The 27,466-nt window shown below is 50.1% G+C and overlaps 1 long non-coding RNA gene across 3 annotated transcripts in view; it reads right to left on the bottom strand.

The window, feature by feature from the left end:
- Nucleotides 1-693: 693 nt before the first annotated feature.
- LOC142022899 (uncharacterized) overlaps nt 694-27,466 on the bottom strand; it is a 31,804-nt gene continuing 5,031 nt past the window's right edge. Inside the window, exons 3-7 of one of the 3 annotated variants that reach the window (XR_012648067.1) lie at nt 11,307-12,146; nt 5,366-5,463; nt 2,985-3,162; nt 1,288-1,397; nt 694-1,191 (exon numbers count right to left, since the gene is read on the bottom strand). This is a non-coding gene — a long non-coding RNA (uncharacterized LOC142022899). Of the gene's footprint in view, nt 1,192-1,287; nt 1,398-2,984; nt 3,163-5,361; nt 5,464-11,306; nt 12,147-27,466 lie in introns of all 3 variants that reach the window. The other 2 variants (XR_012648068.1, XR_012648066.1) reach the window with 2 other exon arrangements.

The raw sequence follows: 27,466 nt of genomic DNA, 5'->3' as shown, positions 1-27,466 counted from the left end.
GCCCCCCCCCAACCTCCCCCGAGGTATGCACCTGTGATTGTTTATTCATCTGTTGATCCAAACAAGGTGTTGGGCCCTTATGCTGCATGAGGCCCCCCCCTCTGTAGGGCTTGTCTCCTCTGTGCGCCCTCTGATGGAGCATCAGGTGGGAGCTCTGAATGAAGCTTTTGTCACAGTCAGGACTCTTCTAGAGTCTCTACCCTGTGTGGAGTCTTTGGTGTTTAATAAGATTTGAACTTTTGTTGAAGCGTTTGTCACAGTCAGAGCACTGATAGGGCTTCTCCTTGGCATGTCTCTTCTGGTGTCTGAGCAGATCGACGGTGTGCCCAAACCACCTTTCACAGCCATCACATGTGTAGACTCCCTGGCCAGCATGTGTTCGCCGATGCAACCTGAAGTGAGACCTGACTAGGAAGGATTCCTTACATTTCCCACAGGTGTAAGGCGTCTGCTCAGTATGGACTCTCTGGTGTTTAATAAGATTTGCACTCTGTATAAAGCACTTTGCACAGGTGGGACATTAATAGGGTCTCTCCTCTGTGCAGAGTCTCTGATGCTTTATAAGGGGTGAGCTCCATCTGAAGCTGCTCTCACAGTCGGGGCATTTATAGGGTTTCCTCTCCTGTGTGGACTCTCTGATGTTTAATAACTGATGAGCTCTAGCTAAAGCTTTTCTCACAGTGGGGACACTTGTGGGGTTTCAATCCCATATGAACATTCTGATGCTGAATGAGCCACGTGCTGCGAATTAACATTTTCCCACATGTATCACATCTGTAGGGTTTCTGCTGAGTGTGCATTTGCTGGTGATCAATCAGTTCTGAGCGCTGGCAGAAGCTTTTCTCACACTGGGTACATTGATAGGGTCTCCCCAGTGTGGATTCTCTGGTGCTGAAGAAGATGCGAGCAGTGAGTGAAGCTCTTGTCACACCCTGTACACTTAAGGGGGTCTTTCTCCTACATGGAGAGGAACAGTCTGGTGTTTGCTAAAAGGTCTTTCATTTGGAGTAGATTTCTTTACGCTCTCAACATTTCTGTGTTGGCCACCTGGCCTGTGTTCACCCTCACATATATTTCCCTCATCAAAGCTAGTTGCTTTTTCTCTTTGTGATAAATTCCTGTGCGCTGCCAAGCCTTCAGAATTTCTATGCCCATGATCCTCTTCAGTCTCCCACTTCATTCTATGATCTACTGGAATATATGGAGAATACAAATGTTACTTAGGACTTATTTCTCAGTTCTTGACCTCATTCAATGTTTCTGAAGGGTACACTAGTTATCACTCACCAGTGGAAGCCCTTTTACAAAAGTCGCTTTCCCTTGAGTCATGCTGAGTCCAGACACACAGCGCTTTCCCACATTCAATCAGACATATGTCAGATTTGGTGACAGCACAGCTTTTAGTGGAAAAGAGAATCACATAATATTTTGTGTTACTCAGTATGCATAGAGTATTTGTTATTTTATAACGATCTCATTCACCATTATGGCTTCCCAGGACTGCTTCCCCCAATGGAGTATTTCAACCTGTGCCCAGAGGTATTAGGTGTCATGTTGTTTGCAATACTGTTATTTCCATCTCACATTTTTAACTTTGGAGCAGTCTCTCTTGTTTTCCTTTCCTAACTGATGTCTGTAATTCCTCCCAGTGTGGCATCATCTCCTGAAACTATTGGCATCCTGCTTACCTCCTCATCCACAGCTCTCAGAATGACTTTAAATGCTGGACCAAATGCTGCCATAACCTTCTTCTAACCTATGGCTATTTCATGTTAATTGAACTTTTTATATCCAAGAAATTGTCCTTCTTGTGCAACCAATTTTGGGAGTGAAGGTTTGCAAGACAGCCTATCAAATGCTTTGCTGAAAAAAAACCAGTATCACTCTCTTTAACTGGTCTCTTCCATCGTATAATTCCTAGAGTCTCAGGCCAGAAGAGATCGCTGTGATCATCTAGACCTGCATCACACAGACCACAGTCTAAGAAATAAAGACTCCAAAAAATGAATGCATTATTTAAGGTGAAGATATACCATACATAGAGTCCACAATGGGACACTACTGTGATGTTTATGAAAACATGCTTATGACTATGTCACACTGAGCTGTAAGAGAGGTAGCCGTGTTAGTCTGTATTCTAACAAAAGAGAACAGCAGTCATGTAGCACTATAAAGACTAAAAAAATAATTTATTAGGTGATGAGCTTTCATGGGACAGACCCACTTCTTCAGAGCTATAGCATTTCCAGTCCAGACTCAATTATATAGTATAGAGGTTTAAAAAAATTGCAATAAAAACTGACAAATCAAATACATGGAACTGAAGAAGGGGAGGTGAGAGGTGGGGGATGTTAAGTATTTTACCTGAGATAATTATGAACATCAAAGGAAGGGAAGCAGTCCTTGTAATGCATAAGATAATTGCTGTCTGAGTTCATACCAAGCGTTAATGTGTCAAATTTGAGTATGAACCCCAGTTCACAAATCTCACTGTGTAATCTTTTAAAGTCTCTTTATTGTAGGATGCATATTCTCAGGTCTTTAGTAGAATGGCCCATCCCACTGAAATGCTCACTGACAGTCTTATGTGTATTGAGATTCCTAATGTCTGCTCTGTGTCCATTCATTCTTTGGCAAAGTGTTTGCCCAGTTTATCTAATGTACATAGTAGTGAGATATTGCTGGCACGATGGCATATATAACCTTGGTTGAGGTATAGGAGAATGAGCCCCTGATTTTGTAATTAATACTGAGAACTTGTCCTTGCAAAGGCTATGGCTTACTGAGTACGATTATCCTATTTGCATGTATGTATCATTTTTGTAAATCAAGCAGGAATATTGAACAGTGTATCTGTAATGAAGACAAAGATGTAAGAATCCCCAGGGCCCTCTTTATATCCTTGCTCAGGCTGAGGGAATTTCATTGTTTGTCCCTGTGTGGAAGAACATCTGAGATGCAGCCTGTCATATGGGCAGGGTCACCTGTTCAACTCCTTCTCAGGCATTCTGCCACTGCCTCTCTTCTGCTGGGTGACACATTCACAGATTCCTCAGGTGGTGACTGGAATCTAATAAGGCCAATTCTCTGTCAAGTGCTGCTTCGCTTTACTGGAAACCCTTTCACAACAGGTTGCCACACCTCCTCCTGAGGTCAATTAAACTGAAATTTAAATACAAGTACAGAGCCAATACTTATACAGCTAAACATAAACAATACCAGTGTATGAGCAATATAAACAGAATCAGTGAATTATAAACTTTCAGTAGGCACCTCACTTGGCCCATGTGGCACAAGATTTGGTGCAAACATAGAACAGTGGTTGCAATAGTATTTTGCACATTCAGCTTAAAACCCAATAAGCTGAGGTCAAACTGAAACAAAGGGCTCCCACCTTATGAAAATTCTATTGAAGGGTGGGAGAGACATAATCCTGGTTATCAGTTCTCCCTGGCTACCCCACCCAGATGACTGCTGGAAATAACTCAGACTAAACTTGGGGGGAGGAACTGGGCCCCAGCTGGTCAGATGGCTGGTCTGTGAAGAAGATTGGTAGAACAATTTTTAGGGTGAGATGTTACCTGCACTCAAGACATAGCCAAGGATGCAAGCAATGGAGAATGACTGTGGAGGCCCTGTGCTCCACTAGGAGCCCAAAGGATTAATCATTACTTGCAGTTAGTTTCTTCAGTGTATTAAGCTTAGCATGCACATTCTGTTCTTTTCTGATTAGTAACCTACTTTGTTCTGTGTGTTCTCTCTTATGAGCACTTAAATCCTACCTTTCACACTTAATAAAATCACCTTTGTTTAGTAAGACCCCCAGTGTGAACATCTGTTATCCAGGCAGGGTGGAGGGGCAAGGAGGCTGCATCTCTCTCTTCACACTCAGAAAACAGGTGAATTCCATGAGCTTACACTATATAGATCTCTAAACAGCATAAGACAGATTTAGCTCATGTTGAGCTCCCAGAGGGGTTGTGTCCTTGAGTGCTGGGAAAAGCTCTCCCACTGTGCCTGCAGCCTGAAGGGTGTGGTACTGCCTAGCCCGTGGATCCACGCTCCAGAGGTCAATCTCCTGGGGTTCGATTTAGCATGTCTAGTGGGAATGCATTACATTGAATGGAGGGGGTGCTCCCATCAACCTCCTGCTGTGGGGATGGCACCAAAGTTCGAATCAAGGTGTGTCGACTACAACTACACAATTACTGTAGTTGGAATTGTAACAGAGAGGAAGCTGTGCTAGTCTATACACTATCAAACAAAAATCAGTCAAGTAGCACTTTAAAGACTAGCAAAATAGTTTATTGGGTGAGCTTTCGTGGGACAGACCCACTTCTTCAGACCATAGCCAGACCAGAACAGACTCAATATTTAAGGCACAGAGAACAAAAAACAGTAAGTCTTACTGTTTTTGGTTCTCTGTGCCTTAAATATTGAGTCTGTTCTGGTCTGGCTATGGTCTGAAGAAGTGGGTCTGTCCCACGAAAGCTCATCCAATAAACTATTTTGCTAGTCTTTAAAGTGCTACTTGACTGCTTTTGTTTTTGTAGTCGGAATTGTGTACCTTAATTCAAACTTAGGCCCATAGTATAGACCTGGCCAAAGTGTCTCAGGCAAAACCAGCTGGAGAGCATATAGATGTCAGGGATGGTGCTTGGTCCTGCCAAGAGGGTGGGACACTGGACGAGATGACCTCCTAAGGTCCCTTCCAGTTCTAGGAGATGTGTATCTCCCATTGTGTTCGGGGGGAGGGATAGCTCAGTGGTTTGAGCATTAGCCTGCTAAACCCAGGATTCTGAGCTCAATCCTTGAAGAGCCCATTTAGGGACTGCGGCATACAGAGAGCCCAGGCTGTCAGAAAAATTAAGCCCACTGGGGTTTCAGCACACTGGGTGACAGTCCTGGAGGGGTCCTGACCTGTCACAAGAGTATAAAGGACAAACACCACATCATTTTACAGAACTCTTGTGCCACTAAAGAATTGGATGACAGCAGCACAATTTCCTGATTGATCACATGGACAGTGAAGTGCAGAAAATTTCAATTGCTTCTGTTAGAATATTGACACTTTTTCCACTTAGAATATCCCTTATTTTACCCAACACTTCACACGCAACGACCCAGCGCTCATTTCTGCTTGTGGGCTAAATATGGATGGAGCAGTACAATCATTGTCTGAAACCAGAAAATATTGTCAACAGAGCAACTTTGAGTCTCCATTGACTGGAGCAGATGCCCCTCACCCCAGGGAATGCAAGTGCAAACCATCAATCAAAAGGAATAGCCCTGATCTGAACACCACTCTGGCTTCTCTAACCTCATGACACTTCTATAAAAAAATAAAATGATCCTTTTTACCCACAGTCATGTGGTTGTTCCTCATCAAGTCCTCCTACAGCGCCTTCTGCCATCCTGCTACCTCCTCTCATGCCTCCAGATGGGAGCACCAGATGGGTATTCCTGAAATGACAAATGAAACACCCTCAGGATCCGAAATCTTGGCTGAAACTGTCAGGTTGGTGGTAGAGACAGACAGACAGTGCTTGGCATGGGACAGGTCTATACTAAAGGAGAAAGTCAACCTAAAATATGCAGCTCCAGCTACAAGAATAGCATAGCTGCCCTTTGTTTTAGATGCCCTATCTGTCAAGAGAAGGCCTCCCAGAGCGTCAACACACCTTTTTTGTCCACAGAATCTGTTGACAGAACTATTATGCCTCATGGCTGAAAGGCAGAACACTGTCTGAGAAAGTGCTGAATTTCATCAACAGTCAACAAAACGCATTTTGTGTGTGTACTTTCCACTAGTTTTGTCAACAAAAAAATTTTTTTGTGCAAAACTCACTAGTATAACCATAGCCAGAGTGAAATGTAATGGCTTGTGATTTACAGGTCAGACTGAAAGATCTGGTGGTTCTTTCTGGAGAAACACTATGAATTTTTCCCCCAATGAGAGTGTTTTTCCTGCGCTTTCTCTTAGATTTAATTTTTTACCCCCTTTTCCCTACTGGAAAAATTGAGGGGGAGTGGAGTGGGGGCGGGAGTTTAAAAAGAAAGTGGAGGAGGATTTTTGCAAAATGAAAAAAAAGTTTTCACCAAAAAGCCTCTGTGTGCATACTTTTGCAACACACACACGTTTGTTGTTTTAATTTTGTTAGTGAATTCCGACCAGCTCTAATATTTAGCTATCAACCGCATTTGTAAAATACAACCCAGAGCTCTTCACTGTTGCTCAGATCAGACCAGGAAATCCCCAGGAAAACTCCCTCCCAGGTGCAAATTAGATAGAGGTCGAATCTCTCTCATCCAGCAGCCTCAGGACGTTACATATGCTGAATAGATGTGCCAGAGCACAGGAGGTCGATATTGTCTAGCACAGTACCAACACTTCCACGGCTTACTGAGCTCTTAGGAGACATTTATGGGTACACTAGAGCAAAATAAAAGCCCAGAACATTGAGAGCCAGGAATGGTGGATGTAAACAAACTTTATGGGACCACTGGAAACTTGGCCACACCCTGACATGTGGTCATTCACTTAACTAAAATCATGCCGGATTGCAGTTATTGCTGAACAAGGGAGTTACAGATTAGATAAGTTCTACCTGTATAACACCGCCTTTAAGCAATGTTTTCACTGCAGCTGGCCTGATTTGAAACCGGTTACACAGCTGAGGAGAGCCATAGCTTACACTACAATCCATCACTTACCTTCTATCCATAAGCAAAATAGTCAGAGAACTTCACTGTCAAAGCTCTACCTGGACAGAGATATCTTTGGCCAGTCCCCTTTGAATCATACCTCTAGCTGGGCAACCAGTGGATTATCTTGGGCAGTTCAGGTACCATGAAGTGAAAACAATAGTGGCTGCATTCACAGACTTGCTCAGTTAATTTTGATCTTGCAACAAGCTGGGAACTTCTGGCAGAACTCTTGCTTCCCACTGAGGGGGGCCACTCGGCCACCCTGTAAACCAATTTATTCATTCACTGGGATCTGTGCTGCCAATGGCAGCTGGCCCCTCTACACACCCTGGGAGCTGTGGGTGCTGTCTGGCTCCAGAAGCAGGTGCTGCATTCTTCCTTCCCTCCCTTAAGGGGTAGCATCCTTCCCGTCTTCTCCCACCTCTCAAACTCCTATTCTTATTTTTGTTTTAACTCTGGAAAAGTGGGTCTGCCCAGGGAAGCTCATCCCCTAATCAGTGAGTGATGGCCTGCAAGGTCTGCTTGGGTTTTCCCTTTGTTTCTGTTTTCTGCTTCTCACTTTTTGGCCCCTGACACAAAATAGACCCGACCCTCCCCCGTGCCTACCTGGGGCAGAATGGGAGCTGGGACGGGGAGGGCAGGTCTAAGACAGGTGTTTGCTGCCTCTGAGCCAACACACAGCAGCGCCTACAGCGCTTTCTTACCTTACTTGTCATCCCCCTTCGAACAGCTCAGCAGCCAGCGCTCCCTGCCCAGCACGGGCTGTCCCTGCGCCCTGCCTCAGGACCCCGCCGGGCACAGCCACACTCTGGCCCCTGGAACTGGGCCAAGACCCCGCGGTACTGGAGGAGGGGAGCAGGGCACTCTCAGGGCCCGGTGCTCCCCTCAGCCTGCCCCGCCCAGCCTGCAGTGCACGGCGGCTCCCGGGGTGCAGCTCGCCCCAGACCAGACCCCGACCCCGGGCCAAGCCACTGAACGGGGCCTACGGGCCACCTCACTGCAGCGCGCCCAGCCCAGCCCAGCCCGGCCCGGCTCACCTCGTGCTGCCACCATTGCGCCGCCCGCCCGCCCCCTCCTCCCCTGCCACCCATGACCGCCGGACGAATATTCCCATCGCGCCCAGCCCTGTGCGGGCTTGCGGACTGGGGGCCGGGGAGCCAGGAGCCCTCGCTCCCATCCCCACAGCAAGCAGACCCAAGGAGATAGGCCCTGGCCTGAGCTTATCCTGGCCCTGCAGGCTGGAAGCCTGGCTCCCGGCAAGCTGCTGGCCCTTGGGAAAATTTTCAAGCTGCACTGGAAGAAGACACTTTATGAGCAGGTCCCTGCAGGGGCTTATGCTGGTGGCCCTATGGGGCTGGGGTGTAACGACTGGTCCATAAAAGCCCTTAGTGCAACTGAAAAGCTGCAGCTGGGAAGTGGGAACTTGCAGAGGAATGACTAAGGAGGAGGGTAAGTTTATGGCTGGAGAATGCGGGCAGTAAGCAGGAAGGTGAAAACACAACTGGAACTGCAGCTGGCAAGGGATGTGAAGGGCAACAGGAAGAGCTCCTACAGGCATGTTAACAGTAGGAGGGTGGTCAGGGAGGATTTGGGGCCATGACTGGATGAGGGAGGTGACAGATGATGTGGGAAAAGCTGCAGTACTCAATGCTTTTTTTGCCTCAGTCTTCAAGGATAAGGTCAGGTCCCCAACAACTCAGTATGGGAAGGAGTTGGGCAGCCCTGGGTGTGGAAAGAACAGGTGAAGAGTGATTTAGAAAAGCTAGCACAGATCCATGGGTCTGGATTTAATGCACCCAAGGGTACTGATGGAATTGGCAGATGTCATTGCTGAGCATTTGGCCATTATCTTTAAAAACTTGTTGAGATCAGGAGACGTCCCAGATGATTAGGAAAAGGCAACTGTAGCACCCAGTTTTTAAAAAGCAAAGAAGGACAATCCAGGGAACTATAGACCAGGCAGCCTTACCTCATATTCAATTACTTCTCTATTCAGTTGAAGCATGGGACCCAAAGTAATCTCCTTTCCCTAAGGCCAGGTCTGTCAGTGGCAGGTGGAACAGGGCCATTCCCCGCACAGCCTGTACCGTCAACTCCTCAGTGGTGGCGCTGTAGCCTGTGCTGTGGTGTGCTTTGGGTTGCTGGTCGGGGCAGAAGCCTGTAAAGTGCCTAGCACAGAGCTGAAGCTCCAAAAGTCATTATATGTGAAAATGTGCCCACAGCACAAACTGCTCTTGGGCACAGGCTGCTTGTCACTGTTTAGTTTGCTGTCACGTCAGGGGGAGCGTGTGGGGAGGGGCGGGCAGGGCTTCCCTCTCCCTGTAGCATCAGTGAGGCCATTATGGGTGATGGTGGCCACTGCTGGCACCTGTGCTTTCCGAAGGAAAGGGCCGAGGGTTACCAATAATGCACCGGCTATTTCAAAATAACTTGTGCACAGTGTTGATGGCAGCTCAGTTATTTAGAAATAACAGCTGTTATGTCCAAAGACCCAGGTAGTGTAGCTGTAGCCCAAGAGTGCAAAGTGAGTGCTCAGAAATGGCAGAACAAAGAGAGCTTTGTACAAGAATGAGCAAGGGAGAATGTTGCCCAAGTTGTACATAGGAAGCAAAGAAGAAAGTCCATCCAGAAAACTCTTAATGTGCCATTTCCAGCCACTTCCCAGATCTCTGTGACCATGGTGGGTACGAGTCCAAGCTTCACGGTAGATTTGGAGCTAAGCAAGGAGTTGTTGTTCAGGACATAATCAAAACTGCATTTAGGTGCCTAAATATGGACATAGGAGTTTGGCTTTAGGCCCACATTTTTTCATCCTCTCTGAGCATGTAGCTGCTGTGTCTAGTAACTCAACAGTCAGTGGGATGAACTCAGCAATGCTGATTTGCATGCGCCAGTATAATTGGAATGTCATTTCCAGTAGTTGGCAAGTTCCACCAGCAGATGGAGCCAATACACTCCTGGACTGCAGCACCGACTCTTTCCCAAGTCTGGTGCTGCACAGTTTGTCAACCAGGCCTGGACCAGGTTTTCACATCCAAAGCCCCAGCAGCCTTGTGGGAGACCAGGAAAGCCTCGCCCTGCACCTTACAAAACCCTTTTATCTCCCCGCTTCCCAGAGGAAGAAAATATCATAGAATCATAGAATCCTAGGGCTGGAGGGGCCCTCAGGAGGTCATCGAGTGCAGCCCCCTGCATCAAGCAGGATCAACCCCCATTAAGTCATCCCAGCCAGGACTTTGTCAAACCAGGACTTAAAAACCTCTAGTGATGGAGCTTCCACTACCTCTCTTGGTAACACATTCCAGTGCTTCATCACTCTCCTGGGGAAACAGTTTTTCCTAATATCCAACCTACACCTTCCACCCCATAACTTGAAACCATTGCTCCTTGTTCTGCCATCTGTCACCACTGAGAACAGCCTCTCTCCATCCTCTTTACAGCACCCCCGTCAGGAAGTGGAAGACAGTTATCAAATCACCCCTAAGTCTTCTCTTCTGCAAACTAAATAAGCCCAACTCTCTCAGCCTTTCCTCATAGGTCATGTGCTCCAGCCCCCTAACCATTTTCATTGCCCTGTGCTGAATCCACTCCAATGCGTCCACACCCTTTCTGTACTGGGGGCCCCAGAACTGGACGCAATACTCCAGATGTGGCCTGACCAATGCCCAGTAGAGGAGAATAATAGCTTCTCTAGATCTGCTGGAAATGCTCCTCCTAATGCACCCTATATGCTATTAGCCTTCTTAGCTACAAGGGCACACTGTTGACTCATATCCAGCCTCTCATCCACTGTAATCCCCAGGTCCTTTTCTGCTGTACTGCTACTTAACCAGTCAGTTCCCAGCCTGTAACAGTACTTGGGATTCTTCTGTCCCAAGTGCAGAACTCTGCACTTTTCCTCGCTGAACCTCATCAAACTTCTTTTGGCTCAATCCTCACAATTTATCTATGTGACCCTGGACCCTATCCCTACCCTCCAATGTATCTACCTGTCCCCTTAGCTTAGTGTTATCTGCAAATTTGCCACGGGTGCAATCCATCCACTCATCTAAGTCATTAATAAAGATGTTGAATATACTGGCCCCAGAACTGATCCTTGGAGTACTCCACTCGAAACCTACTGCAAACCAGACATTGAACCATTTACCAACCCTGTTGGGCTCAAGTATCTAGACAGCTTTCTATGCATCTTACAGTTTATGTATCCAGTTCATACCTCCTTAATTTACAGGCAAGAATGTTGTGGGAGACTATCAAAATCTTTGCTAAAGTCAAGGTATATCACATCCACTGACTTCCCCATGTCCGCAGAGCCAGTTATCTCATCGGAGAAGTTAATCAGATTGGTCAGGCAGGACTTGCCCTTGTTGAATCCCTGATAACCCTCTTCTTGGTAACATGCCCGTAGAAACCCTTCTCATCCCTTGCTAGCTGCAGTTCCAGTTGTGCTTTTGCTTTCCTGATTACTCCCTGACATTCTTCAGCCATAAGTTTATACTCTCCCTTAGTCATCTGTCCAAGTTTCCACTTCTTATACATATCCCTTTTGAGTTTAATCTCGCCAAGGATTTCCCTGTTAAGCCAAGTGGGTTGCCTACCATATTTGCTTTTCTTACTGCGCATCGGAATGGTTTGTTCCTGTGCCTTCAGTAAGACTTCTTTAAAATACTGCCAGTTCGCCTGAACTCGTCTCCCCCTTCATATGAGCTTCCCAGGGGATCCTGCCCATCAGTTCTCTCAGGGAGTCGAAGTCTGCTCTTCTGAAATCAAGGGTCTGTATTTTATTGATCATTTTTTTTCCTTTTGTCAGCATGCTGAAATCTACCATCTGATAATCACTGCAGCCCAGGTTGCCACCCACTTACATTTCGGCCCATAGTTATTATTCATATCAGTGCCTCATTATCAAGTTCCGATCCATGTCATTTAAATGCCCCTTCCAAAAGGGAAGGGTAGTGTAGACATGGCCAAACTAAATTTAATGCCTCCACATGCAAAGTAATAATGGAAGTTGAGGGAAAAATGAAAACTACATGTGCCCTATAGGAGTCCAAATTAATGGCATCAACCTGAAAGAGGGAATCGAGGGACCATGTACACAGCTCCAGCAAACCTCTGCTCAATGTACAGCTACTGTTGAAAAAGCTAATAAGATTCTTTGCTGTACAAGGAATGGGAGCTGGAAGCATATGGAGAAATATTGTCATGCCTTAATGAAATCCGTGCTATTGCCATGCATGGATGCTCAGCATGGTACTAACCACCCCATCTGAAGAAGGACAGTGCCTGTCTCGAGTGAGTCCAGAGAAAAATGTTGAAAATTGTCAAATGCTGGAAAAAGCTCCTCTGGAAAGTTGTCACCGGGGCTGGGATTGTTTACCATGGACAGGAGCCAGATAAGAGGGGATGGGATGATAGATCAGGAGCTTCTCTTCTCCCTGTTGCATAACACAGGAACAAGAGGACATGCAATTAAGTTAAACTGTGTAAGATTCAAAATAGGGAAAGGAAACACTCACACACAGTGGACAATTAGCCCCTGGAACTCATTGCCACAGGAAGCCATACAGCCCAAGAGCATATCACGATTCAGATAGACTAAACATTTATATGGCTGTCCAGAGTTAGTGTAATTACAGATAATGCATTTGAAAAGGGATGTTGAACCTCCTGTTTCAGGGCTTCAGCCAAACTCTGACTAATTGAGGTCGGGGTGAGAACCAGCAATGGGGCAGATTCCCTCAGATCTTCTGCTGCAGAGTTCTCACCCCTCCTTTGGAAAAATCTGGCCCTGGTTACTGTGGGACACAGGGCACTGGCTCTGCCTGGCAATTCTCACATGCCTGTGCCAGAGGAGTTCACGTAGTGAGCCGTGCACCATGCCCATCTCATTAGCCCCATTTCACAGCTAAGGAAATTGAGGCACACAGGGATGAAGCAACTTGCCCAGGGTTGCACAGCAGATCAGTGAGTAAACCAGGGCCAGCTCTCAACTTTACCCACACCTGGCCATATGCCATTAGTGCAGGTCCATGCTGCCTCCCACCAGCCTTCACATGGGCTCCGAGGGCTTGGACAGGATTCCAGTCTGGGTCCTCACCTGCCTGAAATTTGACCTGTACCTATGGGATGGCAGCATCACCTACTCATGTCCAGAGGAGTTGTGTTTTCCCAGGTGTCTGTTCCGCTCAGGTAAGTGACACATGTTAAACTCATTGGGGAGATGCAGGTGTGTTACCAGAGGTGAGCTGAGGTATGAACTGCAGGGGAAGCCTCAGGTTCACCTGGGTCAGCTCACACTTGCAAAATCTACAGTCAGTCCTATCCATACCACATGCTAGTTACCTGAGGACACCCCAGTGCAGTGCTGAATCTTTTTTTCCAAACCGTTATTATTTTTCAGTCTGTCGAGAGGCCTCCTCCCTTTCCCGTCCACCCTGCCACTGCCCCTTCCATTTAACCTCAGCCCGACTTTCCTTCGGCATGTGCTGCGCCTGACCTCTGCAGGCCAGGCCACCCGCAGAACCCTGGAGCCATTTATAACACAGACACTTCACTGAACTTAGAAATTGTTTGTTACTAAAACAAGTCACGAAGCCGGGTCACATGTGGGTTCTGAGTCGGAGGCCAGTGGGCCGCTCTGATGAGGCACGTCACTGGCTGGGGCTATGCACAGCGGGACAGACCAAGAGCCACAGACTCATAGGGGCCAATCCTGACACTTACTGGGCCCCCCTCTCCTATTAGCTCCTGTGAGGCACTGGGAAGTGACATACCCAACAGCAGAGCCATAGGCTTCATACAGGGCTGAGCTAAGCACCTGGGCAGCAGCAGGAGCCCTTCCTCTGAATCTGCAGCAGCCCCAGAGGGCTGTGTGCTTCTCTCAGACCCCATTGCCAGTGCCGGAGGCTGGCAGGCTTTGAGGCTTTGCATTACTTTGGGGCTAGGGAATGCCAATGGGCAGAAGTCCCTACCATGCTGGACATTCACCCTGTGCTCCAAAGAGCGCTGGGCCCCCACCAGCACAAATCCTCCAAAGCAAGAAAATGCCACATGATGGGGGACGCCGAGTTCCTCCCTCAGCGATGGCCCCTGCCCCCATCTGGTCTTCCCACTGCCACCAGCTGATAAGAAAACACATGGCACCCAGCTGCTCAATGGCCCACGTAGCGTAACACAACCCACAGACCGGGCACTTCCACCCCCGCTGCACCCTTCACACCTGGGTCCTCCTGGCTGACTTGCAGGATCTGGCATGCTTCTCCATGGAGCTGCGCAGGATGGCAGCATGGCATGGATCCTTTGGCACAGGACTGCCCCGGCCTGTGGCAGCAGGGTGTGGTGCTGCCATGCAGGAGGGGTAGCGACCTGAGCTGGGGAAGGCACCTCTTTGCCTGAACAGCCTCCCAGCCACAGTCACAGCTGCAAGGGGGCAGAGAGGACAAGTGAGGGGTGCATGGAAGACCCACAAGAAAGTAGGGTGGACGAGGCACCCCAGGGCCTGCACTGGACTAGTCACCTTAAGGGACAGGCAAGGGCATAGGGTCACTGGACCCTGAAAGTCTTGTCTAGTTCAGCTGCTGGCTTGCCCTGCTCCCCTTTGCACTGCAGCTTTGCAGGGTAGAGGCCATCTCAGCCCCCCTGGCAGCTGGGAGCTGTAATTCCAAACCGGGGCTAGCTCTGGTATGGATAAAAATGCAGCATGGCCACAGCCTGGCAGCTGCACTGGCTGCCCTGGGACATATCCTCCCACTGCCAGGTTGAACACTCAGCCCCTGACGCCTGCCCCGCTGGAGCCACACAGAGCTAGTGCAGTCTGGCTGCCCAGCTGGAATCCACACTAGACGTGTCACTGCACGGCAACACAGCACCTGGCGTTCCAGGGCCCAGGGCCACGCTGACACCCCCATGTGCAGGTGTACTGCACAGCGTCATTTTCCAGTGGCAAAGCTGCTGCCCTGATAGGTGTGACACTGCACTTTGAGCATGGCCCCTTTTGCCTCGGAATGGGAGGTTACCACTCCACTGTGCCTTGCATTTGCTGGGGCATCATCTGTGTTGCCCCAAAAGAGACATGGAGTGGATGGGATCACCACTTGGATCAGAGGGACTCATTGGAGATGAGAAAAAGTCAAGTAGCACTTTAAAGACTAGCAAAATAGTTTATTTTGCTAGTCTTTAAAGTGCTACTTGACTGCTTTTTGTTTTGATAGTGTATATACTAGCACGGCTCCCTCTCTGTTACTATTGGAGATAAGAAAGTGCAAGTTCCCCTTCAGGGGGTCTGCGCTGGTTCCTTGGGCATGTTGCTGCCCAGGCAGTTCTAGGGCACAGCTGTTGCTCTTCTGAAAGGTATTTTACAAGCCCCTGGGGTGGGGCATCATGGCTGGATGTGAGCGAGTAGGCTGCAGTGGTGGGCTGTGGGGTGATTATCAGGGAATATCTCCCTTCATCTCCCTGTCCAGTCTGGCAGTGCAATGACCAGCTCGCCCAGCAGTGGTGGGGTGGAAGCAAGCCAAGTTACATTCAACAAACGTTGTCTGCTTTTTGGCTCATTGTGGTAAACTGAGGCTGTGGGATTTGCAGAGGTACAAGTGGGTTTCAGGATCCAGCCAGCTCAACCCAGCCCCATGCCTCTCCAAAGGCCTGTTCCCATGCAGTTGGGTGCTGCACTGCTGAGCCTCAGCCCTTCCTTGGGAATCCCAGGAATGTGCTGCTCTGCTTCTTAATCAGCTGGAGTGGGCTCAGTGTAACTTGTTTGGAATGCAGCCCCAGGAGTGGCTCTGCATCCTTCACAGTGTGGGCTGGGGGAATAACACTACTCCTAATGTGCACTGCAGAGCACCAGGTTTCAGGTGGAGCAACCGAGGCACAGAAAGGCAAAGGGTTTTGCTCACATAGCAGAAAGATGCCCTCTACAGGATCTGCCCTCTCCCATGCCAAACCTCAGCAGACAGAATGCAGACTGAGCCTAAGGCCCAGATTCCTCTCTGAGCCTTTGAGCGGGACTGCCCCTTTTGTCAGGCTGAGACACCTGGGCAGAGTGGTGAGGAGCCTGTACCATGCTGCACCTGCTTCTCCAGGGCCCCGTCCCTCAGCACTAGATAAACGTGAAAGGCCGGAAAACAGAAACAGAGGGGTGCAAGCCCTGTGGGTCCCTGGCTGGTTGCTGCTGGCCTGTATCCTTCTAGTTTTGGGTCTGAGTGCACCTGACAGCTCCATGGTGCCAGCAGAGCCAAGCCGAGCCTGCAGACCACATCCCCCAGGCCTCTGCCTGGGAATGTTCATCCCTTGGGTTCCCTTTGATAAGCCCATTGCATAACCAGCCAGCCTCCCAGCCCTGACTTCTTGAGCTGAGCAGGGAAAAGCGTTCTTCCTGGGCCAGGCAAGGTAGCTACAGAGGGGTCAGGATGCCTGCGTTACCCCTCCCCCTTCTTTGACACTTTCCTCCCCACCCGTTACCACCACTGAGCTGGCCCAGGGGAGTCGATGGGGGCTGAATGAAGGAGTAAGCAGTGGGCGGGGGAGCTGGGAAGCTGCAGCTAATAGGAATTGGAGCCCGCTGAAGAGGGATGTCAAACCACAGACACCCTTACACAGAGGCTGGTGGGAAAATAAAGGGGCCCTCGCCCTGCAAGGCCTATGTCACAGACATTACACTAAGGAAGAGGCAACGCTGTGAAGGAAATTAAACTGGGCACTGGCACTGCTAAGGAAATTAAACTGGGGCAAGTGGGTCTGTCCCACGAAAGCTCACCTACTAAACTATTTTGCTAGTCTTTAAAGTGCTACTTGACTGCCTTTTGTTTTGATAGTGTATAGACTAGCACGGCTTACTCTCTGTTACTATTAAAGTGGGGCGGTGGCACTACCAGGGATGTGATCTGAAGGACACACTAGCACCTTTAGAGAGGAAAATAAACAAATCAGTTGTGCTGCAATTTCCTTGCTTTAGCAAAGGCAGATAAGCTAATTGCAGAGCACACACCACCCTGCATCTACATGTGCTTATCAGAAGAGCACATGGACTCATCCAGAGGCAGAGAGTTCCATGGTTAGGAACCACATGTCAAGTCCCAATGGGCATGAGCTGCACCCAGCCCCATCTCCCAGCACAACATGCGAAGGACCCTGGAGACCTGCTGTGTGCTGACCTGGCTAGGCAGGGAGCATGGCTACCCATAGCTCTGTGTCAAGCCAGGCAGGGGTCAGTGAGGTCTGTGGTCCCAAGGCCACCTCCTGGGCCTGCCACACATCAGGCTGCTGGCTCTTGGATCTTTGCCCTAGTGGAGAGGGGCCAGAGATAACCCACTGCTGCTTTCCTTACAAAACCCAAGTCCGCTAGTGTTTTCCTAACACTTTGCTTCCAAGAATAGTGTAAGCAAAATGTTGTCAGGCCGAGCAGGGCTAGGGGTGGAGAGACCCAGGCAAATCAGGTTGAAATCTACAGTGGAGTGCAGTCAGGGATACCCCACCCCCACATTGTTGAGGGAGATGCTTGTGACGAAGGTTCGGTCTGCTGGGCTGACCAAAAGGAGGGATTGTTAACAGAGCCCTGCCTGGCTGGGGGACTCACTGAAGGCAACCTTCCCATAACTGCAGCCAAGAGTCCCACACAGCCTGTGGCCGGGAGCTGCACTACTGCACTGAACCAGAGACTCAGCCTGTATGGCCCACTAGGAGCTCCACAGAGATGCCCCCTCGAGTAGCCACTTTCTCCTCATTATGGCATAGCTGTGGACCTCAAGCAGCCTGCAACACATGCTGCTGGGCCCACATTACAGCTTCTTCAGGTGTTGTAGTCCTCTGCAGACTAGGGGCAACACAGGCAGCTGGAGCCTAGGTCAGGACAGGCCACTGGCAGGGGCAAGAGTGACCGCTAGGCATTGAGTGTCCCGAGCCCTGGACTCCGCTCAGGCTTCCCTGCCATGGAGCCAACCTTCCTTCCCTTCTGCAATCACCTGCTCACCCTTCCCCACAGGGGCTGGCGTTACCTTCTCTGCCACCTTAGAACCTTCTTCCTAATGCTCACTGGCCCCATCCAGTGCCATTCACACCAGTGGATGGTTCATCCTCAGGTTGCCTGATGAATTTGCAGAGCAATTACCATGATAGCCATCTCCCAGGGCTAAGGGTTCCCAGGTGTCAGCCCCCTTCTGCTGCCTTTGAAATGCTCCGTTTACATCTGGGATGGGTTCCTTTGAAGCTTTCCAGAATACCTGCATGTTGTTTAGCTCTCCAGCGGGCACTGTCAGCAAAGACAGGGTTTTAATTAAAACAAGGCCTGTGGGGTCGGTGAGGGGGGAGGGCAGGAGATTTTGCTATTTCCCCTAATGGAGCACTGCTGATGTGCCTCTCAGTCCAAGCTGAGAAGCCATTTGTTTCAGGGGCCAAGGAAGTTTTTTCTTGCTCCCAGGAGCATGCAGGTGTGTGCAGATGGAGAGAATTCCAGCCACACACAAAACAAGCTGTCCTGTAGCACCTTAAAGACTAACAAATTTATTAGGTAATGAATTTTCATGGGTAAGACCCACTTCCTCAGATGGGGCGAAGACATGGAGAAATCCCTCTAGCCACACAGCCCCTGTGACCTCAGCACAGCAATGGGGCCATAAATCAAGCAGGAAAAGGCCCCAGGTCTTGTCCATGGCTGTGCTACTCCAGAGTCACAGCACTGTGATGCCTGTGGAGTGCCCAGTGCTTGGCATGTTCATGGCAGCTCCCAGCCGGACTATAGTGCACCGCTGAGGGGGGTCAGGAGGTAATTGGAGAGGCAATCTCTGCACTGACCATGAGGCCCTCTGCCATGGAGATGCCAGCACCCTGTGCCAGATCCCTGCACACCTGCCCATATCTCATGCAGCCTTGAGGGGGCAGCTTCATGGCAACTGGGCTGCAATTGTTTCGTAGCAGGCTGGGGTATGCAGGTCCTGGCACAGAGATGTGTGGATGGCAGCCACTAGAGCTGGCCTCAGGAACACTGACAGGCATTTAAAAATTGTCCTGGTGTTACTGGTACAACCACATTTCATTGCAGTTAGAAAGCGTGTGACCAGCTCCACCACAATCTCTGACCCCCTGACCAAGCTGGGCAGACCCTTCCGCAGCCAGAGTGACTAACAATGTTCCCAGCGCCAAGTATAATGGGTCAAGCCACAGTGCGGGGCCAGGCCCAGCATGGAACAAGATGGAGCTAGGGAATCCAGAACCCACCTTTCCAACCTGCCTCCCAGGACTTGCATCCCTTGCACAAGGCTACTCCGCTGTGAGCCTGACCTCAGAAACAGCCTGCTGAAGGCTCTGGAGTGGTATCAGCCTACATTTGTCATCCTGGAAACAGCTCACAGCCTGCCAGCTTAAACCTCTCATGCTGGAGATGTCCCAGTAGTGACCATGTGGCTTATCTCCAATATTAGGGCTTAGGGCACTACAGTATATTAGCTACCCATGAGAGTTGAACTCGCAGGTGAGGACCTGGGCATCCAAATCACTTGGGCCTCTCTTTAAAAGAGAAAAAGAGCCTGTCCATAATTTGACAACAACTATAACAACAACAACACTATAGGGGCTCGTCTGCATACTTGGCTTAATCTAATTCTTGACCTTCCCTTCCTGACCCCTCCACTCTGATTTGCTCACCTTGCTCATTTTTTTCTGATTTGTCCTCCTTGATTACTGTTTTTGGTTCTCTGTGCCTTAAATATTGAGTCTGTTCTGGTCTGGCTATGGTCTGAAGAAGTGGGTCTGTCCCACAAAAGCTCAACTAATAAACTATTTTGCTAGTCTTTAAAGTGCTACTTGACTGCTTTTTGTTTTGATTAACAAGAAGTTTGATCTAAGAGAAACTGCTAGCCCATACAGGAGGCTCCAGTGAGTAGCGTGGTGCATGGGCCCTCAATGGACCTGAATGCTATGCCTGGCTCTGTCTTGGCCTCTTCATCTACCTTATTTGTTCAGAGTGACTGAAAGCTTGTCAGGGTTGGAGCTGTCTCTCTCTGTGCAGGGGCCTGATTTCACTAACACAGTGCAAACTGGCATTGTCTGACCACAACAGCTAGAATGGAAATGCGGTTGAAAAAATCTCTTCCACAAGTTGAGCTCTGCTCTGGGACTCGGACTGGCCCATCCCAACAAACCCCAATGAACAGGCTGGGCCACTGGTTTGGGACCTGCCAGGTAAAGTTATGTGACTCATACGTTTTTGGGAACAGATCAACTCCTTTTCCTCCTGATTAACTGAAACCTAGAGTTAAAATGAGGGTGGAAACATGACTGAACAAGAAGGATGTCCATGTTTAACCAAAGGAAGCAACCGCTGTCTGCTCTGGGGATGAGACAGAAGTAGCACGTGGCAGACAGATGGACAAGGAAAGAGGGACAAATGGAACAGGAGACTGTTTTTCAAAGGTGGAAACCAGAGCCAATGGTATCTGAGGGACTCTCCTCTGAGGCCAGCTTTGCCAGCCACGGGGTGAAAAAAAATGGGTAGATTGGTTTTGCAGAAGGACGAGCCTGGTTCTCTTCCTTGAAAGGCATCTCCAGTTGAGATGCCTTTGAAGTGGGATCCACACGTGTTCAGGAAGTTTGTGTCACAGAAGACAGAACTGCCAACAACTTGTTTTTGCTACAGTTCCAAACAGAGCCTGCCACAGCAGCTGCTCACCTCTGCCTGGCCTCCCCACCTGCCTTGGCCTGGGTCCTGTCCCTGGACACAGAGCAATAGTGGAATCATGGTGGGGTTAGGAGCAAGTTGTGGTGGTTAGGGAGCTGCAGGCAAGCAGCTAAGGGAGCCAGGAACATGACAGGCACGTTCCATAGAGTAAGTGGGATTAGAGCCAAACCTGGAAGGCAAATCCCCTGCACCTGGGGCTTTGCCATTCTAATGGGATTGGGTATAGAGAAGCCAACATGAAAGCCAAGCTGCACCCCAGGAGCATGAGGTGTGAACTCACCAAGGGGCTAGAAGCTGAGCCAGTGTCAGCAGCTGGACAGCCTCAATCAGTAGGAGCAGTGGCCCAGGGGAGGGGCTGCAGATCAAAGACCTCAGATTGATCTGGTGCTGGTGGGGGTGGGAGCAGGGGGTCATTAGGCCCAGGCTATCCTGCAGCTGGAAACAGCCCCTCATCTGGCATTTAATCAGAGGTGTGATATGAGCTTGGCAAGCCCTTCCCCTCCCCTGCCAGGCAGGCTCTGCAGGACAGCATCAGGCCCCCAGTGCCCCACCATTCCACACACAGCAGAGCTGCCGGGCAGCAGGATGGCTAGCGGGGCCAATGCTGACCTCAGTCTGGTGTGACCCCAATGGAGGCAGTAGCTGTGGATGGAGTCAATTGAGGGTAAGCCAGTCACAGTCACACTCAGTGCCTTGCCCACCCAGGGGATGTGCCCCAAATGCAGCCACGCATGTATTGACTGGTGCAAGCCCTGAGTGCCTATGTACCCTACGCACCTACTGGGTGCGGGTCACTGTCCCGCATGGAGGCGCCTAGACCCCTTACACAGAGAAAGAACAAGTCTCCTCCAGCTGGCCATCAGCTCACACTGCAGAGATGCCTGCCCTGAGGTCCCAGGTTCAAGTTGGTTACACCCACAGCAGAGCAGTTCTTTATCCCTGTTGTCAGTACTCTGCCCTGTGTGAAACTGGCGTGATCAGCACAGGCTCCAGCTGTGGGTTCTAGGCTTTGCCTGTCTGCATTGAGGAGCGGTTACTATAGCATCCAGAGCTGGAGCCATGGCCCAGCACCCTTGTGTTAGGACACAGCCTGCCCCAGAAAGTGCTAGAGGCTGCAGCCAGGCTGTTACTCGGCCAGGCTAAGGGCAGAGGCATCTTCCCGGCAACAATGGGCAAGGCCATGGGGAGTGCAGCCCCAGTCATGCTCTCTCAACCTCACACCAAAGCCGCCTCGCCCCAGCCCAGCCCAGAGCTGACAGCCACACAAATGCTGCATTTTCCTAGTAGCTGGGGTCACTTTACAGCCTGTGTTTCCTCTGTCACATCCACTGAGTGTACAGTAATCGCCAAGTCTTTTTCTGACTGAGTAGCTCCCTTTGCTCCCTGACTGCGCCTTTATGTGGGCATCTTCCTGAAGACAGCCTGTGGAAGGCTGGTTCCTGTTTGCTAGCTGCAGCAATGACCTCTGTGCTCTGGGACACTGGGCAGCCTGGGATGTCTCCACCATAACCCCCACAACAGACATTGCAAACCGGAGAGTCTTTCCCCTGAATACAGCATGTCCTGCTTCTCCCACAGCTGGACATCATGCCAGCAGAAAGCACTGACCAGCCACCAGTGGTACAAGTTGAACCTCTCTTGTCTGGCACCTTCGGGCTCTGACCAGTGCCAAACAGGAGAATTTGCCGGACCACAGGTCAATAGTGTCTAGCACATCACCAACACTCCCACTGCTTACTGGCCTCTGAGAAGACATTTGGGGTAAATTGCAGCTAAATAGCAGCACAGAACACTGAGAGCCAGGACTGGTGGCTCCAAACAAACTTTATGGGACCACAGGAAACTTGGCCACACCCCTGGTACATGGCTGTCCAGCCAACTAAAATCATGGCAGCCCGGGGACATTTCAGATGACACAGTGCCAGACTAGAGAAGCTCAGGGCTTTGGCAATGAGCACACAGGATGAAGCAAACTACATCTGCCAAACTCCAGCCAAGTGCCATGACTACAGGGCCACCCCTTTCAGCTCTTCTCCAGCTGCCTCTTCCCACTATCTACTACCATTCACCCCTGTTGCTGCTCTTAGTGAAGTGAAGCCAATGTTGTGCAGCAAGCCTCCAAGTTGGATTGTCTCCAGGGATTCAGCTGGGCACTTCTGGAGCTACACAATCCAGGAATGCGGCGCTGCTTGGGCCAAAGGAGGGTGTCCACTAGTGCAAAGCAACAGCTACTTTGGATGCCTCCATGGGCCAGGGTGGGCCACAAAGACCATTTGTGGCACCGTTTGTGAGCTCAGCGCCTGACTGCAGGCCAAGCCCTGCTCTGTGTGCAGTGGTAAGAGCAACACAAGTCAGCCCAGGATCAAGCCCAAGGCCCACATGAGAGATGCACCCAAGACTGAACAGAAAACCCCAGTGTTTGTGTGAACTGCTAATGCTGTCTAGTCAGCCACTGTGACAGCTGCTCTGCACCGTGGCTCAGGTATGCAGGGGGCTGTATCACGCACCAGCAGATTCCATGAGCTCAGCTTGCCAGGCGCTAACATGACCAGCCTGTTGCAGGGCACAACTTGGTGCCAAGTCCAGCCGCTCAAGAGCTATTAGTTTCCCAGGGCCATCCTTCCCATTCACCACCAGCTGCTGGAGCTGACGTCACCTACCAGTTCAGCACCTGAACGACAGGAGGCCGGCAGGCACCAGAAACTCAAGGACCTTCCAGCCAGAAGGAATCATGATGATCTTCACTTTCTGACCTCCTGCACATATCAGGGCACAAGACCTCTCCTGCCCGCTCCTGGGACAGACCCCTCACATTAGAGTGGGTTACTGACACCTTCAGACCCTGGTTTCAAGGCTTCATGTTACAGAGAATTCACCATTGGCACTAGTTTGAACCTGCGTGTGGGCCATGCCCCATGCTGCAGAGGAGGCATGTCAACCAAGCTGAGCCACAGGAAAATGCCTTACCACCCTTAGCATGGTGACCAGCTAGACCCTGACCTTGTGGGCCAGACCCAGCCACCAGCTGCGCAGGAAACCATTGGCTGGAGTAGATCAAAGCCCTACCTTCCAACTAGTGCTCCCTCACTTGCGGGTGCGGGGGGGGTGCTTTGCTGCTGACCAGTGTGATTTACTTGGGGACAGCCCCAAGCCAGTAGTCAGGGCTACCGCTGACCTGCTAAATGGCAGATGTCATATGGCGCCAACAATGGCACTGGTGTAAGTGGGAGGATGTGGTACCTCAACCTGGTGAAGGAACTTCTGCACAGCAGAGCCCTTGTGACCTGGGGCTGAATTGCACCGCAGAGGGTGAGGTCCCAGGGCTGGGGATCACTGAGACCGTTTACCCTCCCCCCCCAGTGCTGAAGGAGTCCCAGGCTTTCTAACCAGAGACTACCTCTCCTGTGCCATTCAGTGTGTTCCATTCCACTTTGGTTTCCTGCCTCAGGCCAGCTCCCAGAGTACAGCAGTGGCAAGACACAGAGCTTGCAGCTAGCCCAAGGCACTTGCCAGGGCAAGGGAGTAGCAGAGAGGCCTGTAGGACATTACAACACCTTGGGGTGCAGTGGGACAGCCCAAAGCCTTCATACCATCGGATCTTTACTATTCATCTATTCCACGGTGGTGGACCAGAAGCTGCCCCCTGGTACTAGGTGCTGTACAAACCTAGCACAAAGCGATGGCCCTGCCCCAAAGACCTAGCATGCGAAGTGCCATGAGCACTAGTAGGGGGACACTGTATGGGCTGAAGTCTCTTCCCACCCATGTGCTAGCACTGTCAGTCACTGGGAACAACCAGCCTGGACCTGCAGGGTCCCAGAGTCCAGACTCCAGCAATGAGGCCAAACATTTCCATGTGCCCAGACCGCTGACACTGGCTGGCCATAAGTGCAGCATTGCAGTGCAGGCATACTGGAAAACTGAACCCCGCCCCCCCCAATGACATCTACCACCAGCCATTGCAGTGCAGGCAAACCAGAACCACCACCAACCAGCCATTACAAAAACTTCATCCCTCGTTCACATGTGGAAAACAGTCTCACACTAGGGCCTTCTCAGGTCTGGGCCTCTTCTCCAAGGGCCTTAAAGGGAGGACTGAAGTGCTGGTGAGATTGCAATCTAACATTGGGATTTGGTGATGAAATGCTTTATTGCCCTTCATCACGCTCCCCACTCCCCATTCTCTTCACTGGGCCCTGCCCTGCCTCAGCTGTCTACTCCTTCCCACACAGCCTCCACAGAAGACCACAAAGCAGCCACACAGGCAGCTCTGTCCTCCCCCTTTATTTGCCCGCTGCCCCATTGCTGTAGCAAGATGGGGGATTCCTTAATCTAAGCCAGGAGTCACACTGCACCACGAGTCCTGATGAACCACAGACTTTTTCTGGGCTCAGACAAGAGGTCCTGGCATCTGCCTGCCAAAGGCTCCTGTTTCAGATAACTGCAGTTCTCTGTGTTATCAGGGGCACACGTGTGACAGGAACCAGCAACAAGAGATGCTCACCTGCTCTGAGGACCCTTTCCCTCCTAAGTTACACACTTGCAAGGCAGGGGTATGGGCCCCTCTGAAAACATCCCTAAACTTTCCTGATCTGATTAAAAATATGTCATTTAAGAATGAACTGAGTGAGAGAACAATGCACACGCTGCAGTCAGAGCCCAGGAATTAGGGCTAGTTCACAATTAGTCTTAACAGCTAACAGCCCTGTCTGCTCAGCACCACCCAGGAGATACCTCCACAATCCCATGCAAGCACCAATAGAGAAAAAGCAATAACTTCGCTCCAGAGCACAGAGACAGAGTCATTTGGTTTTCAGTGTGTACAAGAGCTAAAGCCAGGTGCAGTGGAAAAGCACTGGAGGATGGGTCACTAAAGTGGCATTTGTCATCTAAAATTACCACTGTACAGTCCATTGCATGGCAACTTTTTGGTTTCTTTAAAATGGTGTCAGCCAGGTTGATTGCTCAAACCCTAATGTTGTGCAGGGGAATGCTTCAAGTCACCAGCAGTCTCCAGGAAATTGTCATGGGCAGCACTATGTTCACTTCAGGCTTGCAAACCACCTGTTTAAGCCCTACCTGCTAACAGCATGAGGTCCTGTGTACATCATCTGAAAATGGATTTTACCATTCAGCTTTCTGCCTGCTATTCCTGGTCCCAGAGTGCCCTGCTTGCATCCTTGTTCTCAACACACACCTTTTGGGTTCCAAAGGGCACAACACCTCCTCAGTTTGCACAAGGGTGGAGCAGTCTCGTGTCTTGTCCTCCTCCTTTGGGATGTTCCAGAACTTGCCCGTGCATGTAACCCCCTTCTGCCACTAGTGCTCACCCATCCTGGTTTCACAGCTTCCCTATTCACTCAAGCCAAAACTTCTGTCTGAAGTGGGGAGAGGTTCTGGGATGCTTAGCACATGCGAGCAGGATTATATAAAGTCACAGGCCAATGTAGGACTTTTAACTTAGATAACACTTGTGCTTAGTGGTTGTCATGGGTGTCCTGCTCACCAAGGCTACGTCTACACGTGCAGCCAACGTCGAAATAGCTTATTTCGATGTTGCGACATCGAAATAGTCTATTTCGATGAATAACGTCTACACGTCCTCCAGGGCCGGCAACGTCGATGTTCAACTTCGACGTTGCTCAGCCCAACATCGAAATAGGCGCAGCGAGGGAACGTCTACACGTCAAAGTAGCACACATCAAAATAGGGATGCCAGGCACAGCTGCAGACAGGGTCACAGGGCGGACTCAACAGCCAGCCGCTCCCTTAAAGGGCCCCTCCCAGACACAGTTGCACTAAACAACACAAGATACACAGAGCTGACAACTGGTTGCAGACCCTGTGCCTGCAGCATAGATCCCCAGCTGCCGCAGAAGCAGCCAGAAGCCCTGGGCTAAGGGCTGCTGCCCACGGTGACCATAGAGCCCCGCAGGGGCTGGAGAGAGAGCATCTCTCAACCCCCCAGCTGATGGCCGCCATGGAGGACCCAGCAATTTCGACGTCGCGGGAAGCAGATCGTCTACACGGTCCCTACTTCGACGTTGAACGTCGAAGTAGGGCGCTATTCCTATCTCCTCATGAGGTTAGCGACTTCGACGTCTTGCCGCCTAACGTCGAAGTTAACTTCGAAATAGCACCCGACGCGTGTAGACGCGACGGGCGCTATTTCGAAGTTGGTGCCGCTACTTCGAAGTAGCATGCACGTGTAGACGCAGCTCAAAGGAGCACCTCCCCACGGCAGCCTGTGGGGTGAACTCAACAAGTCTTTTCCTGGAAGCCTTATCCTTTCTCAGATGTCCAGGCTCCTTCTTCCTGGAGTGGTCTCCTAGCCAGTTCACTGCACTTTTCCCTTTCCCACAAAAATCTCTCTCTCCCCCAACTTTTACAGGCGCCTTCCAGTTCACTGCCCTGCATTGCTTTCACTTGCCCGGTGGCTGGCAGAGGAACCCAGCCTTGCCCTGTGCTGTGGGTTCCAGCTCAGGGACAAGACAAACAGAGTTTAAGGTCTGCATTGTCCCTCATCTCGGTATTGTTCCCCTGGCTTGCTTCCTATGTTACTTCTATCAGGCTCCTCCTCCTGGTATACCTTTCCCTCTGGTCCAGCTCCCATCTCTCCATAGCCCTGAAGAGTTAATTGCCCCACCTAGTCACCATAACTTAACCAGTGCAGAGCCTAGGGCAGGGTGGACACACCATAACAGTATTTTGAATAGTAACAGAGAGAAAGCTGTGCTAGTCTATATACCATCAAAACAAAAAAAGCAGTCAAGCAGTACTTTAAAGACTAACAAAATAATTTATTAGGTGAGCTTTTGTGGGACAGACCCACTTCTTCAGATATGGCTATGGTCTGAAGAAGTGGGTCTGTCCCATGAAAGCTCACCTAATAAACTATTTTGTTAGTCTTTAAAGTGCTACTTGACTGCTTTTTTGTTTTCATAACAGTACTTGTGCTTAATGCTTTTTTTTCGGTGTAATGCACAGCATTCATATATGTGTAAATATTAGCCGGCGAATATTAGGCAACAATTATCCCCAAATGGTACAGATTTTTGTAGTTCTTGCAACACAATGCAAAATTGC

The sequence above is a fragment of the Carettochelys insculpta genome, chromosome 18 (assembly GCF_033958435.1).
Source record: "Carettochelys insculpta isolate YL-2023 chromosome 18, ASM3395843v1, whole genome shotgun sequence".
In the NCBI taxonomy this organism is placed as follows: Eukaryota; Metazoa; Chordata; order Testudines; family Carettochelyidae; genus Carettochelys; species Carettochelys insculpta.
The sequence above is the reverse complement of the archived record's forward strand: the minus strand, read 5'-3'. Positions and strand labels throughout refer to the sequence as shown.